Source organism: Halichoerus grypus, chromosome X, assembly GCF_964656455.1.
Source record: "Halichoerus grypus chromosome X, mHalGry1.hap1.1, whole genome shotgun sequence".
NCBI classification, from domain to species: Eukaryota; Metazoa; Chordata; class Mammalia; order Carnivora; family Phocidae; genus Halichoerus; species Halichoerus grypus.
The window spans coordinates 60,081,109-60,093,850 of record NC_135727.1 but is presented as its reverse complement, the minus strand read 5'-3'; the positions used below and the strand labels follow the sequence as shown (position 1 = coordinate 60,093,850).

Below are 12,742 nucleotides of genomic sequence, written 5' to 3'. Positions count from 1 at the left end.
GCCTGTTCCTGATTGATTTTTTGTGTCTGTGTTAGAAGACACTATATCCCAAAATTGCAAAGAAATCAGAACATATATATATATATATATATGTGTGTGTGTGTGTGTGTGTGTGTGTGTGTAGATATATATATGTAGATATAGAGATATATAGATAGATAGATACATAGATATACCCCATATGCAGTATGGGGCATAAATATATAAAACATAGATGTAAAAATATAAAAGTTGAAAAGTCACTTAAAAATGTAAGTTGGGAAAGAAGAATCTATCTGAAATGGGAACAGGGTTAAAAAAAAAAAAAAGAAGAAGAAAAAGAAAAGAAACAAAAAAGAAATGCAAAATTTTAGCCTGAATGGGGCGCCTGGGTGGCTCAGTTGTTAAGTGTCTGCCTTCGGCTCAGGTCATGATCCCACTGTCCCGGGATCGAGCCCCGCATCAGGCTCCCTGCTCGGCGGGAAGCCTGCTTCTCCCTCTTCCACTCCCCCTGCTTGTGTTCCCTCTCTGGCTGTCTTTCTCTCTGTCAAATAAATAAAACCTTTAAAAAAAAAATTTAGCCTGAATTATAAAAGAGTCTTGAGGGAACACTGGGAGCATCTTATATTATTTTCCCCTGGCACTGGAGTTTTACAGTTCTGTGGGAAATAAGCTTATCATTCACCTGTTCTTCCAGTCTGTCTTCTGGAAGAGGGGCCTGCTGCTCGGCTTCTCAGGCATCTTTGCCTGGGTGGAGTTGCCCCACCCCTTGTCAGGGGGATGGGCTTAATGTGAGCTTGTCAACAGTGTGGCTTTTGTTTCCTGGAGGCTTTCCACTTCTTGTTAGAAGGTCAGAGCAAACATGGCTGAGATGGAATCTCTGGCCCAGAGCTGCAAGGTCTCAGTCTCCTTTCTTCAATAAACCCTCCAGGTCAAACTGTCTCCACTTCTGTGTGTACCAAATTCCACAGACTGGCACTATTCATGCCTGCTGCAACTCTCCCCGGGGAGTTCTGGGGACCAGCAAGTGTCTCTCTGATTTGTGACTTTGCAATTGCTAGCAGCTGTGGGCTCACACGTGCACCCTCCTCCACAGCTCCCAGGTCACACTGAGTGCCGTGCCAGTGTCCTTTCTGGGGTCACACTGCCCTGATAACTGTTGCGCAGTCATGGGCACAGCATCTTTGCTCACCAAACTGCCAAATCCTGCCATTCGCACCTGCTCCACCTCTCCCAAGGAAGTTCCAGGGACCAGCAACCATCTCCTTGTTTTGTGACTTTGCAACTGCTACTGGCCATGGGCTCGAGTGTATACTCTCTTCCATGGCTCCCTTCACGGCTGGATGCTGCCCCAGTGTCCTTTCATGGGCCACACCGCCCTGAGAGCTGTTGCCCTGCTGTGGGCACAAGCTGTTTTATATCTCCCCTGGGATGTTAAACAGCCCACACCTTCTAGTCCTTTTCAGGGTGGTCAGGCAGAGAGCCTGTATCTGTTGAGGCCTGATTTGTGACCTAGTATGTGATCTGTTCTGGAGAATGTCCAATTTGCCCTTGAAAAGAATGTGTGTTCTTCTGCTTTAGGATGGAATGTTCTCCCTACTGGCCTGGCTCACTGTTTATGGTGACCAGAGCTGAGAGTCCCTTCTGGGCTCACTGACCATAACTAGGCTCCCTGCTCCACTGCTTGGGCATTCTATTGGTTCAGGCTCCCCTGTTCTTTCTGAGTCTGCTGGGATCCTGAGACCACAATGATCCACCTAGAATTCTACCCTATTCATCCCCTGTGCCCTTTTCAGAAAGGGTTGTCTCTCACTGGAGCAGATTTCTAAGGGTCCTGATTTTTTGCTCTGGTGTTATATCACTTTCTGGTGGCCAGCTTATGGAGGATCCCCCCCCCCACTGTTTATCTTCTAATATTTCTCCCCAAAATTCAAGGTTCTACACCTCCTAACTTGCAAAAAGTAGATATTTTTCTGCTTGTAGAGATCCAGATAAATCTTCTAACATTTCAGGTAGAATTCGTGTGTGTTCAGAATAGTTTGATATATATCCACCTAAATTCAAGGCTCCAGATGAAATGAGGTCCCCTAATCTGCCACTATCTTGACCCCCTTCTTTTTTTATATATCCTTTATTTGTGCTCTAATCTTTCTATTTCCTTTCTCATATTGGCTTTAGGTTTCATTTTTTGTTCTTTTTCTAGCTCCTCTAGGTTTAAGTTTAGGTTGTTAGAGATTTTTCTAGCTTATTGAGGCAGTCCTGTATTATACACTTCCCTCTTAGGACTGCTTGGGCTGTTTTGAATCATTGTGTTTTTATTTTCATTTCTTTCCATGTAGATTTCAATATCTTCTTTGATTTCCTTTTAGACCCATTAATGCTTTAGTGGACTGTTGTTTAACCTTCATGTTTGTGGTCTTTCCAATTTTTTTCTTGTGTTTTTTGTCTATTTCCATAGTGTTGTGGTCAGAAAAGATGCATGGTATGATTTCAATCATTTTGTGTCTGTTGAGGCCTGATTTGTAACCGAGTATGTGATCTGTTCTGGAGAATGTCCAATTTGCCCTTGAAAAGAATGTGTGTTCTTCTGCTTTAGGATGGAATGTTCTGAATATATCTGTTAAGTCATCTGGTCCAGTGTATCATTTTCTGCTTAGATGTTCTGTCCATTGATGTAAATGGGGTGTTCAAATCCCCTACTTTTTTGTATTATTATCACTGAGGTCCTTTATGTTTGCTATTAATTGTTTTATATATTTGGGTCCTCCCATTTGGGGTGCATAAATATTTACAATTGTTATATCTTCTTGTTGGATTGTCCCCTTTATGATGATATAGTGTCCTTCTTTGTCTCTTGTTGTAGCCTCTCCTTTAAAGTCTAGTTTTTCTTATATAAGATAGCTACTCTGGCTTCCTTTTAACATCCATTTGTGTGATAAATATTTCTCTATCCCCTTGATTTCAATATGCATGTGTCTTAAGTCTAAAATGAGTCTCTTCTAGGCAGTATGTAGATGGGTCTTGTTATTGTGTGCATTCTGACACCCTATGTCTTTTTAATGGAGTGTTTGGTTCATTTTCATTCAGACTAATTATTGACAGGTATGTATTTAGTGCCATTTATTTACTTGTTTTGTCATAGTTTATAAATATTTTCTCTGATCCTTTCTTATCTTTGTCACTTTTGGTCTCTCCTTTCCACTCATGGAATCCTCTTTAATATTTCTTTTAGGGCTGGTTTAGTGGTCACAAACTCCTTTAGTTTTTATTTGCCTTAGAAACTCTTTATCTCTCTTTCTTTTCCTTGCTGGATAGAGTATTCTTGGCTGCGGATTTTTCCATTCAGTACTGTGGAAATATCATGCTACTCCTTTCTGCTTGCCATGTTTCTGTTGAGAAAGTTGCAGCTCTTCATATGGGTCTTCCTTTGTAAGTTAAGTACTACTTTTGTCTTGCTGCTTTTAAGATTTTTTTTCTTTATAAGTATAATTTGCAAATTTAATTACAATATGTCTTGGTGTTGGACTGTTTTTGTTTATTTTGATGGGAGTTCTCTCTGCCTTCTGGATCTGAATGTCTGTTTCCCCCCCCAGTTTAGGGAAGTTTTCAGCTATTATTTCCTCAAATAAAATTTTTAACCCTTTTATCCTCCTCTTCTTCTTCTGGGAGTCCTATAATATGAGTGTTATTACATTTGATGGAGTTACTGAGTTCCCTTAATCCATTTTTGTGTTCCATAATTATTCTTTTTCACACTGGTTTAGCTTCATTATTTCCCATTATTTTGTCTTCTATGTCACTTAGTCGTTCCTTTGTTTTTTCCAGTATTCTCTTTATTGCATCAAGCCTGTTTCCAATCTTACTGATTGCATTCTACATCTCTGATGATTGTTTTTTAACCCTCTTATCTCTGTTGTAGTGGTCTCACTTGTGTCTTCAATTCTTTTCTCAAGCCCAATGAGTATCCTTATGATTATTGTTTTAAATTCTCCATCAGGCATGTTACTTATATGTTTCACTTAGATATTGGCTGTGGCCTTATCTTGTTCTTTTGTATGGGATAAATTCCTTTGTCTTGGCATTTTGTCTATGTTTCTGTTTTCTTCTTTGTGTTAGAATAGCCAGTTACATTTCTTCCTCCTGAAAGTATTGGCTTTGTAATGAAGTCATGTAGTGTCCAGGGCCTGGCTCTTCAGTGAATGTCTTTGGTGTGTGTTATGTGTGCTCTGCTGTTCTGTTTTGGTTTCTCTATGCTTTAGGCCAGTCATTTACAGAGACAGTTTTGCCTTGTAGTCCTTGACTTGAATGTGGTGAGATTTAACTAGGTGTACTCTGGTCTGCCTGTAAAATGAGACCCGTTTCCACTTCTAAGAGAACTGAGGCCCTGCAGAACTCTCTGGCCAGGAGATGTAGTGTGGCCAAGGGTTTATTCCAGTCTTCTGGGAGAGTGGCCCACTGTGCTGGGACTGAAGCAAGCTTGACTGGGAAGGGCAGACCCACCGGAGTGCAAGTATGTAGGGCTTGGTTTAAGCAAAAATGACAGTCAGTGTTGGTACTGCTCTGCTTCCTGCAGGTGGCTTTGTGTTTGTGCTGAGGGGTGAGGAAGGAAATGGTGCTAGTCAGCTACTTTCTTCCTGGATAGGCATCTCTGTGAATGCTTCCTTTCAGGGAAGTATTCTGAGAAGAACAAATATTCTCACTGCTGTGTTCCTCAGGCTTTTTCCCGATCTGTTTCCACACTGCCTTCCCCCAGGGTGTTTGCCTGTCTTCTTTCCAGGAGCAAGGTAGTATCCTCAGGGCTCTAACATAGCCAAGTCTGCTGACCTTTAAGACTCCAGGTTTTCATGCCTCTCTGGTTGCAAGAACTCAGGAAATTCAGCCTCTCTTGCTTTCCATGTCAATCGCTTTGGGGAAAAGTTCTCCTTGTGCATTCCCTTGTGTGCTGTACTCTCTCTTGCCCTTCTTCAACACTACAGCTCCCTCCCCTCCACAGCACCTGAGATCAGTTTGTCTTCTAAACCATGTATCCATTCTTTCTACCCTCTTTGGTATGACCTCTTCTTTCCCTTTAGTTGTGGAGTTTATGCTGTCAATCTTCAGGTCAGTTTCTGGGGTATTAAGCTGATTTGATTGGGATCTACTTGTGTTCAAGGGACTAGATGAGCCTATTGTCCTCCTAGCCTGTGGCCATCTTGTGCGCTTCTCTGTAGCAACTTCTTTTTCTAGAGATATCTCCTGAGGCAAAGGAAACAAAAGCAAAAATCAACTATTGGGACTTCATCAAAATACAAATTTTTGCACATCAAAAGAAACAATCAACCAAACTGAAAGACAACCTACCGAATGGGAGAAGATATTTGCAAATGACATATCTGTTAAAGGGTTAGTATCCAAAATCTATAAAGAATTTATCAAACTCAACACCACAAAATCAAATAATCTTATTAAATATGGGCAGGAGACATAAAGAGATATTTCTCCAAGGAAGATATACTGATGGTCAACAGACTCATGAAAAGATGCTCAACATCACTTAACATCAGGGAAATGCAAATTGAAACTACAATGAGATATCACCTCACACCAGTCAGAATGGCTAAAGTTAACAGCACAAGAAAAAGCAGGTCTTGCTGAGGATGTGGAGAAATAGAAACATTCTTGCCCTGTTGGTGAGGATGCAAACAGATTCAACCACTGTTGAAAGCAGTATGGAGATTTTTCAAAAAGTTAAAAATAGAACTCCCCTGGGGTGACTGGGTGGCTCAGTCAGTTAAGCAGCTGCCTTGAGCTCAGGTGATGATCCCAGGATTCTAAGATGGAGCCCCGCATCAGGCTCCTTGCTCAGCTGGGAGCTTGCTTGTCTCTTTGCCTGCCACTCCCCATCTTGTGTTCTCTCTTTCTTGCTCTCTCTCTGACAAATAAATAAATAAATAAAATCTTTAAAAAAATAGAACTACCCTACAATCCAGCAATCACACTACTGGATATTTACCCAAAGAATACAGAAACACTAATTCAAAGGGATACATGCACCCTTATGTTTATAGCAGCATTATTTACAATAGCCAAAATATGGAAGTAGCCCAAGTGTCCATTGATTGGTGACTGGGTGAATGAATAAGGAAGGTTTTCTGTGTATATATATAATGGAACATTATTCAGCCATTGAAAAAGGATGAAACTTTGCCATTAGCAAGGACATGGATGGAGCTAGAGAGTATAATGATAAGTAAAATAAGTCAGAGAAAGACAAATACCATATGATTTCACTCATATGTTGAATTTAAGAAACAAAACAATCAAAAGGAAAAAAGAGAGGGAGAGAGAGAAATCTAGGAACAGACTCTTAATTATAAAGAACAAATTGGAGGTTATCAGAAGGGAATGTGGTGGGGTGGTAGGTTATATAGGTTGGGATTAAGGAGTGCACTTGTCATGATAAGCACTGGGTGATGTATGGAATTATTGAATCACTGTATTGTACACCAGAAATTTATATAACAGTGTATTTTAACTAGCTAGAATTAAAATAAAAACTTAAAAAAAACAATATATTCCTGCTGAAATGACCCTTTTGTTGTTATAAAATGTCCTTTACACCCTGTGGAACAACAATTATGTATATATTGATAAACTTCATGGTGTTCCACACATAGCTGAGGCTTTGTTGATTTATTTTTATTGAAATATAATTGACATGTAATTCTGTGTAAGCTTAAGTTGTATGATGCTTTGATTTAATGCATTTACATATAGTAAGATGTTTATCACTGTAGTGTTAGTTAACCCTTCTATCACATCACATAATTATCACTACTTTCTTGTGAGAAAAATTAAGATCTAGTCTTTTAACAACTTTGGGGTTTATCATACAGTATTGTTGACTGTAACCTCTGTGTTGTCCATTTGATCGCTAGGACCTGTATGTTATTTGCAATTTTGTACCCTTAAATGGCATAGCCTTATACCCCCTACACCCATGCCTCTGATAACCATCATTCAACTTTCTGTTTTTATGAGTTTGGCTTTTTCAGATTCCACATATAAGTGATTGCATACAATTTTGTCTTTCTCTGTCTGACTTATTTCACTTAGAGTAATGCCATCAAGGTCTGTCCATGTTGTTGCAAATGACAAGATTTAATTCTTTCTCATGGATGAATAATATTCCATTGTGCATGTGTGTATGTGTGCGTATAGAGATATATAGATAAAGTTATAGATATAGATATAAAGATATATAGATATAGGTAGACATCACATCTTTTTTATTCATTCATCTATTGGTCGACACAAATATTTTTATATCTTGGCTATTGTCAACAGTGTTGCACTAAACATGATAGTACAGATAGCTTGTGGATATCCTGTTTTCATTTTTTTTTTTTTTTGATGAATACCCAGAAGTGGGATTGCTGGATCATATGGTAGTTATATTTTCATTTTTCTAGGACCTTTCATGCTCTTTTCCAAAACACTTGGACCAACTTACAATCCCACTACAATATATGTGTTGCTTTTTTATTCCCCCACATCCTCATCTTCTTTTCTTGATGTTAGTCATTCTAATAGGTATGAAGTTATAACTCATTGTGGTTTTGATTTGCATTTTTATGATAATTTGTGATATTGAGCACCTTTTCATGTAGTTGTTGGTCATTTGGATGTATTATTTGGGAAAATGTATATATTTATATATATATATATATATATATATATATATATTTTGGTTCTCTGCCTATTTTTTCAAGCAGATTGTTTTATCTTATTGAGTTGTATGAGTTCTTTATATATTTTGGGTATTAACCCCTTATCCAATACATGGTTTGCAAATATTTTCCACGTTTTTCCACAACCAATTCCATAGATTGTGAGGTTTTGTTAACTTTTATTTACTTTTTTTGTTGTTGTTGTTCCACAAACTGAATATTCTCAATTGATCTATATTCAAGTCTGGTGATTTTTTTCTACACTAGTTCAAATCTGCTGTTGAGGCTGTACAGTGAATTTTTCATTTCAGTTATTATACTTTTACTTATCAACTCCATAATTTTATTTTCATTCTTTTTAAAAAAGAAATTAGCCTCTTACTAATCTTTTCTATTTGGTGTGATTTCATACCTATACTTTCTTTTACTTTAGTGAGCATGGAGTCTCTTTTAGTTATCTGATCATATTATAAGAGCAGATTTAAAGTCTTTGTCTGGTTAGTAAGTCCAAAATCTAGGTTTCCTAAGGAACAATTTATAGTATATTTTTCCTCTGCATTTAGACCATAATCTCCTGTAGATTTGACTATCTCCTATCTTTTTTGAAAAAAAAACTGGGTATTTTAAATATTACATGGCAATATAATGTGGCAACTATGGAAATCCTAAGTCCCCCAAGATTTCTTATCATTGCTGTTTCTTGTTATTTTTGTTGTTTGTTTGTATAGAGACTTCCTGGAAATCTTCTGTAAAGTCTGTATACTTCTTTGTGTGTGTCCACTGAAGTCTCTGCTTGATATTGATTAGATAATAATTAGACAAATACTTCCTTAAATGCCTTGAACCTGTAACCCTTCCATATTTTGTCAAGAGGCTCCGTGTGTTTGGAAGCATGACTTCATCACTCCTATAGTATACAATTCTGCCATAGCTTTCACTTCCTTTTTGTACATTTGCTCAATGTCAGCAAGAAGTGAAATATTGGGGTTCTCTGAAGGCACATAGTCTTGCACATGTGTTTGGTCTTCTATTTCCATAGGAACATGTCAGAGTTTGTCAAAGCTCTCTATAGACATCATGTTTCCTAGACTTCCTTCCTAACTTTTTGACCAGGCACTTGTTAACAACTACAGTTATCATAGCCTCACACAGCTGCAATATTAAACACTTGCTACTGACTGCTCCTGACAAACACTTTGGGGATACAACTTTTTTCTGCAGAATTAGCTGAATTAGGTGAAAACAAAAACACCCTGAGAATGGGGGCTTTTACAAGGATCTAGGAGACAACTCAAATAGTGATAAAACTTTGGGGATGGAGCTTTTTCAGGAACTCCAAACCTGGTCTGCTTTCCACAGTGACTGTAAGACTGATGGTTTTCACAACTACGATAATTGTGAACTTCCTGAGTTTTGGTGCTACAGTGAAACTGAGAAGAAAGGGATGAGAATATGCCAAATTAAACCATCACAAACTCTACTGATCTTACCAAGGTTAAACGGTTTTTTCTTGAACAAACTACCTAGATTTTTGCAGGCCTTTGCTTATTTGCAAGAGTTTTATGAAAGTTTATTTTACAAATTTTGTCAAGGTTTGGGTTAATTTTATGAAGGATTATAAAGGTCCTCATTTTACCATTCAAGAAGTCCTACTACCTATGTAATTTAATTTTAATACATAAGATTGCTTTTTTGTCAAAGATAAGTACATAAGACATTATGCCTATTACTAAATTAAGCCTGTATTCCATTATTCATCACAATATATTGGGCATAAAAAATATACACATTATATGTTGAGCCTGGGGGAAAATTTATTCTGAGTCACAGCACTCACAATCACATGGTCCCATGACATTGTATTCTACAGAATCATACTGTGGCATTTTATGGCTAAAATAACTAAAAGACCACAGTGAATCTACATAAGTCTCAATCAATAAGGTGTTTTCCTTATGAAAAGTGAGAACTACATATATTCAAGAGAAGAAAATATACTCATCCATGGGTTTCTGCATCATATGCTTACATATTGTGTTTTAGTTTAGCCTTATTGGCGTTAATGCTGAATGTCATATAGCCTCGGTCCAAAAGATACCTAACAACATATGCATGCTGTCCTTTACTATTTTACTCTCTTTTAAAAGTTTAGTGGGAAGATCCTTTATGATTCACGTGTTTCTGACAGAAAAGACTTTCAAGTGCATATTGAACTTTTCAAAAGAAAAAAAAATGTTGGAAGATAGAGTTATGACATACATGTTGGACTTTTTTTTTTTTTTTTCTTAAGTAAATGATGAGCTTTGTTTAACCACTTGGAGAATTACTCACTAGTGGTTGTGCTGATGTTATACAGCTGTGATTCAAGGAAGAAACTGAAACAACCTTTATGTGCAAAACTCTATGAAAATGTACTATTTCATGAAGTATCGAATGATTATTTTGCACAGTTCACTGTCATGAAGAAGTGGATTTGCTCTTTTGTTACCAGATACCTCTACAAACTTATTACAAAGTATGGCCTTTCTTTGAAAAATTGAGGGATTTATAGGAATCAGATCTGGTAAGATTTACTCATCTAGAGTATACCAGCCATACGATGGGCTTCAAAGCTCAGGTTTGTGTATATGCTCAATAATTTACATACACATCTTTAACATTTACCACCATTAGAATTTGTTGCTTACATATCTATATCTATCAATATTCATGAGTCCTTTAAAAAAAATGAACAAGTAACATATTTTTTCCTTACCTCCAGTGCATATTAAAATGTCTACTATATATTTTAGTGTAGGCAGGTAAGTTAGGTTCTAATGGATACCTAGAGGCCAGCATAGAGGAAGTCATGGCCAGTTATCTGGAAAATCAGAAGCCTGTCCTGGCAGCACTCCAGAAGAAGCTGGATCAAATCAGACATGCCCAAGATGGTGGATGCCATGACAGGAAACCCTTGACCAAATAAGGGGAACAAAAGGAATGAAACATTGCTTCCAAGAAATCCCTGCCCCAAGTAATGAATAATCCACCCCCTAGTTAACAACAGTCAATAAAATATAGAGACCAACTGCCAGGGTGCACAGTGCTCACTCGTTCTCTCTCTCTCTGTCTCTCTCTCACATCTCGATGGTGTACTTTCACTTTAATAAACTCTCCCGCTTGTATTGTTCTTGTCTGCTGTGTTGTGTCTGTCCTTGAATTCATTCCTGTGATGAGACTAAAAACTTTCAGCAACATCTTTGGGATGGCTGGATTGAGTCCTGATGGCCCAGGTCTCCTCAGTTCACCTAGCAACATATAGGAGGTGCTCAATTAATAACTTTTAAAAGTAAACAAAAATTTTCATTTATGAATAAAATGCTAAGCCAAGGCTAACCACCAAAATACTGAATAAAGGAAGAGAAAGACGTATTGAGTGCTTACAAGTACCAAACACTGTTGTAGGCATGATAGATGCAGTAATTCATTCATTTTAGAAAAGAAATAATTAGGCGGTAGATATTTTGTATTTGACAACACTGCAGATGGCTTCCCAGGGGAATTCCACCAAATATTTAAAGAAGAATTAATACCTTTCTTCTGAAGCTGTTTCAAAAAAACAGTGATGGAAGGAAAACTTCTAAACTCAATCTTTGAGGCCAGCATTACTTTGACCCCAAAACCAGACAAAGACACCACCAGGAAGGAGAATTACAGGCCAATATCCCTGATGAACATGGATGCCAAAATTCTCATGAAGATACTAGCTAATAGGATCCAACAGTATATTAAAAGGATTATTCACCACAACCAAGTGGGATTTATTCCTGGGCTGCAAGGCTGGTTCAACATTTGCAATTCAATCAACAGGATATATCACATTAATAAAAGGACAAGAAACATATGATCCTCTCAATTGATGCAGATAAAGCATTTGACAAAATTCAACATCCTTTCTTGATTAAAACTCTCCACAATTGAGGAATATAGGGAACACAACTCAATATCATAAAGCCATATACAAAGGACGACAGCAAACATAATTCTCAATGGGAAAAAAACTGAGAGCATTTTCCCTAAGGTCAAGAACACAGCATGGATGTCCACTCTCAGAACTGTTTTTCAACATAGGATTAGAGGTCCTAGCCTCAGCAATTAGACAACAAAAATAAATAAATGTCATTCAAATTGGCAAAGAAGTCAAACTCTCACTCTTTGCAGATGACATGATAGTCTGTGTGGAAACCTAAAAATCTCCACCCCAAAATTGCTAGAACTCATACAGCAATTCAGCAACATGGCAGGATATAAAATCAATGCACAGAAATCAATTGCATTTCTATATATTAAAAATGAAACAGAAGAAAGATAAATTAAGGAATCTATCTCATTTAAAACTGCACCAAAAAATATAAGATACCTAGGAATAAACTTAACCAAAGAGATAAAGGATCTGTACTCTAAAAACGATAGAACACATATGAAAGAAATTGAGGAAGACACAAAGAAGTGGAAAATATTCCATGCACATGGATTGGAAGAATAAATATTGTTAAAATGTCTATGCTACCCAGAGCAATCTACATATCCAATGTAATCCCTATCAAAATATCATCGACATTCTTCACAGAGCTGGAACAAATAATTCTAAAAATTTGTATGGAACCTGAAAAGACGTTGAATAGCCAGAGGGATGTTGGAAATGAAAACCAAAGCTGGTGGCATCACAATGCTGGACTTGAAGCTCTATTACAAAGCTGTAATCATCAAGGCAGTATGGTACTGGCACAAAAACAGACACTATATCAATGGAACAGAATAGAGAGCCCAGAAATGGACCCTCAACTCTGTGGTCAACTAATCTTTGACAAAGGAGGAAAGAATATCCAATGGAAAAAGGACAGTCTTTTCAACAAATGGTGCTGGGAAAATTGGACAGCCACATGCAGAAGAATGAAACTGGACCATTTCCTTACACCACACACAAAAATAGACTCAAAATGATTGAAAGACCTAAATGTGAGACAGAAGTCCTTCAAAATCCTAAAGGAGAACACAGGCAGCAGCCTCTTCGA

General features: G+C 37.5%; 1 long non-coding RNA gene across 1 annotated transcript in view; it reads right to left on the bottom strand.

Annotated features, from left to right (window-relative positions):
- Window positions 1–2,166: 2,166 nt before the first annotated feature.
- The window catches only part of LOC144380413 (uncharacterized), a 237,217-nt gene continuing 226,641 nt past the window's right edge, over window positions 2,167–12,742 (bottom strand). The window contains exon 3 of the long non-coding RNA XR_013444543.1: window positions 2,167–5,214. This is a non-coding gene — a long non-coding RNA (uncharacterized LOC144380413). The remainder of the gene's footprint in view (window positions 5,215–12,742) is intronic.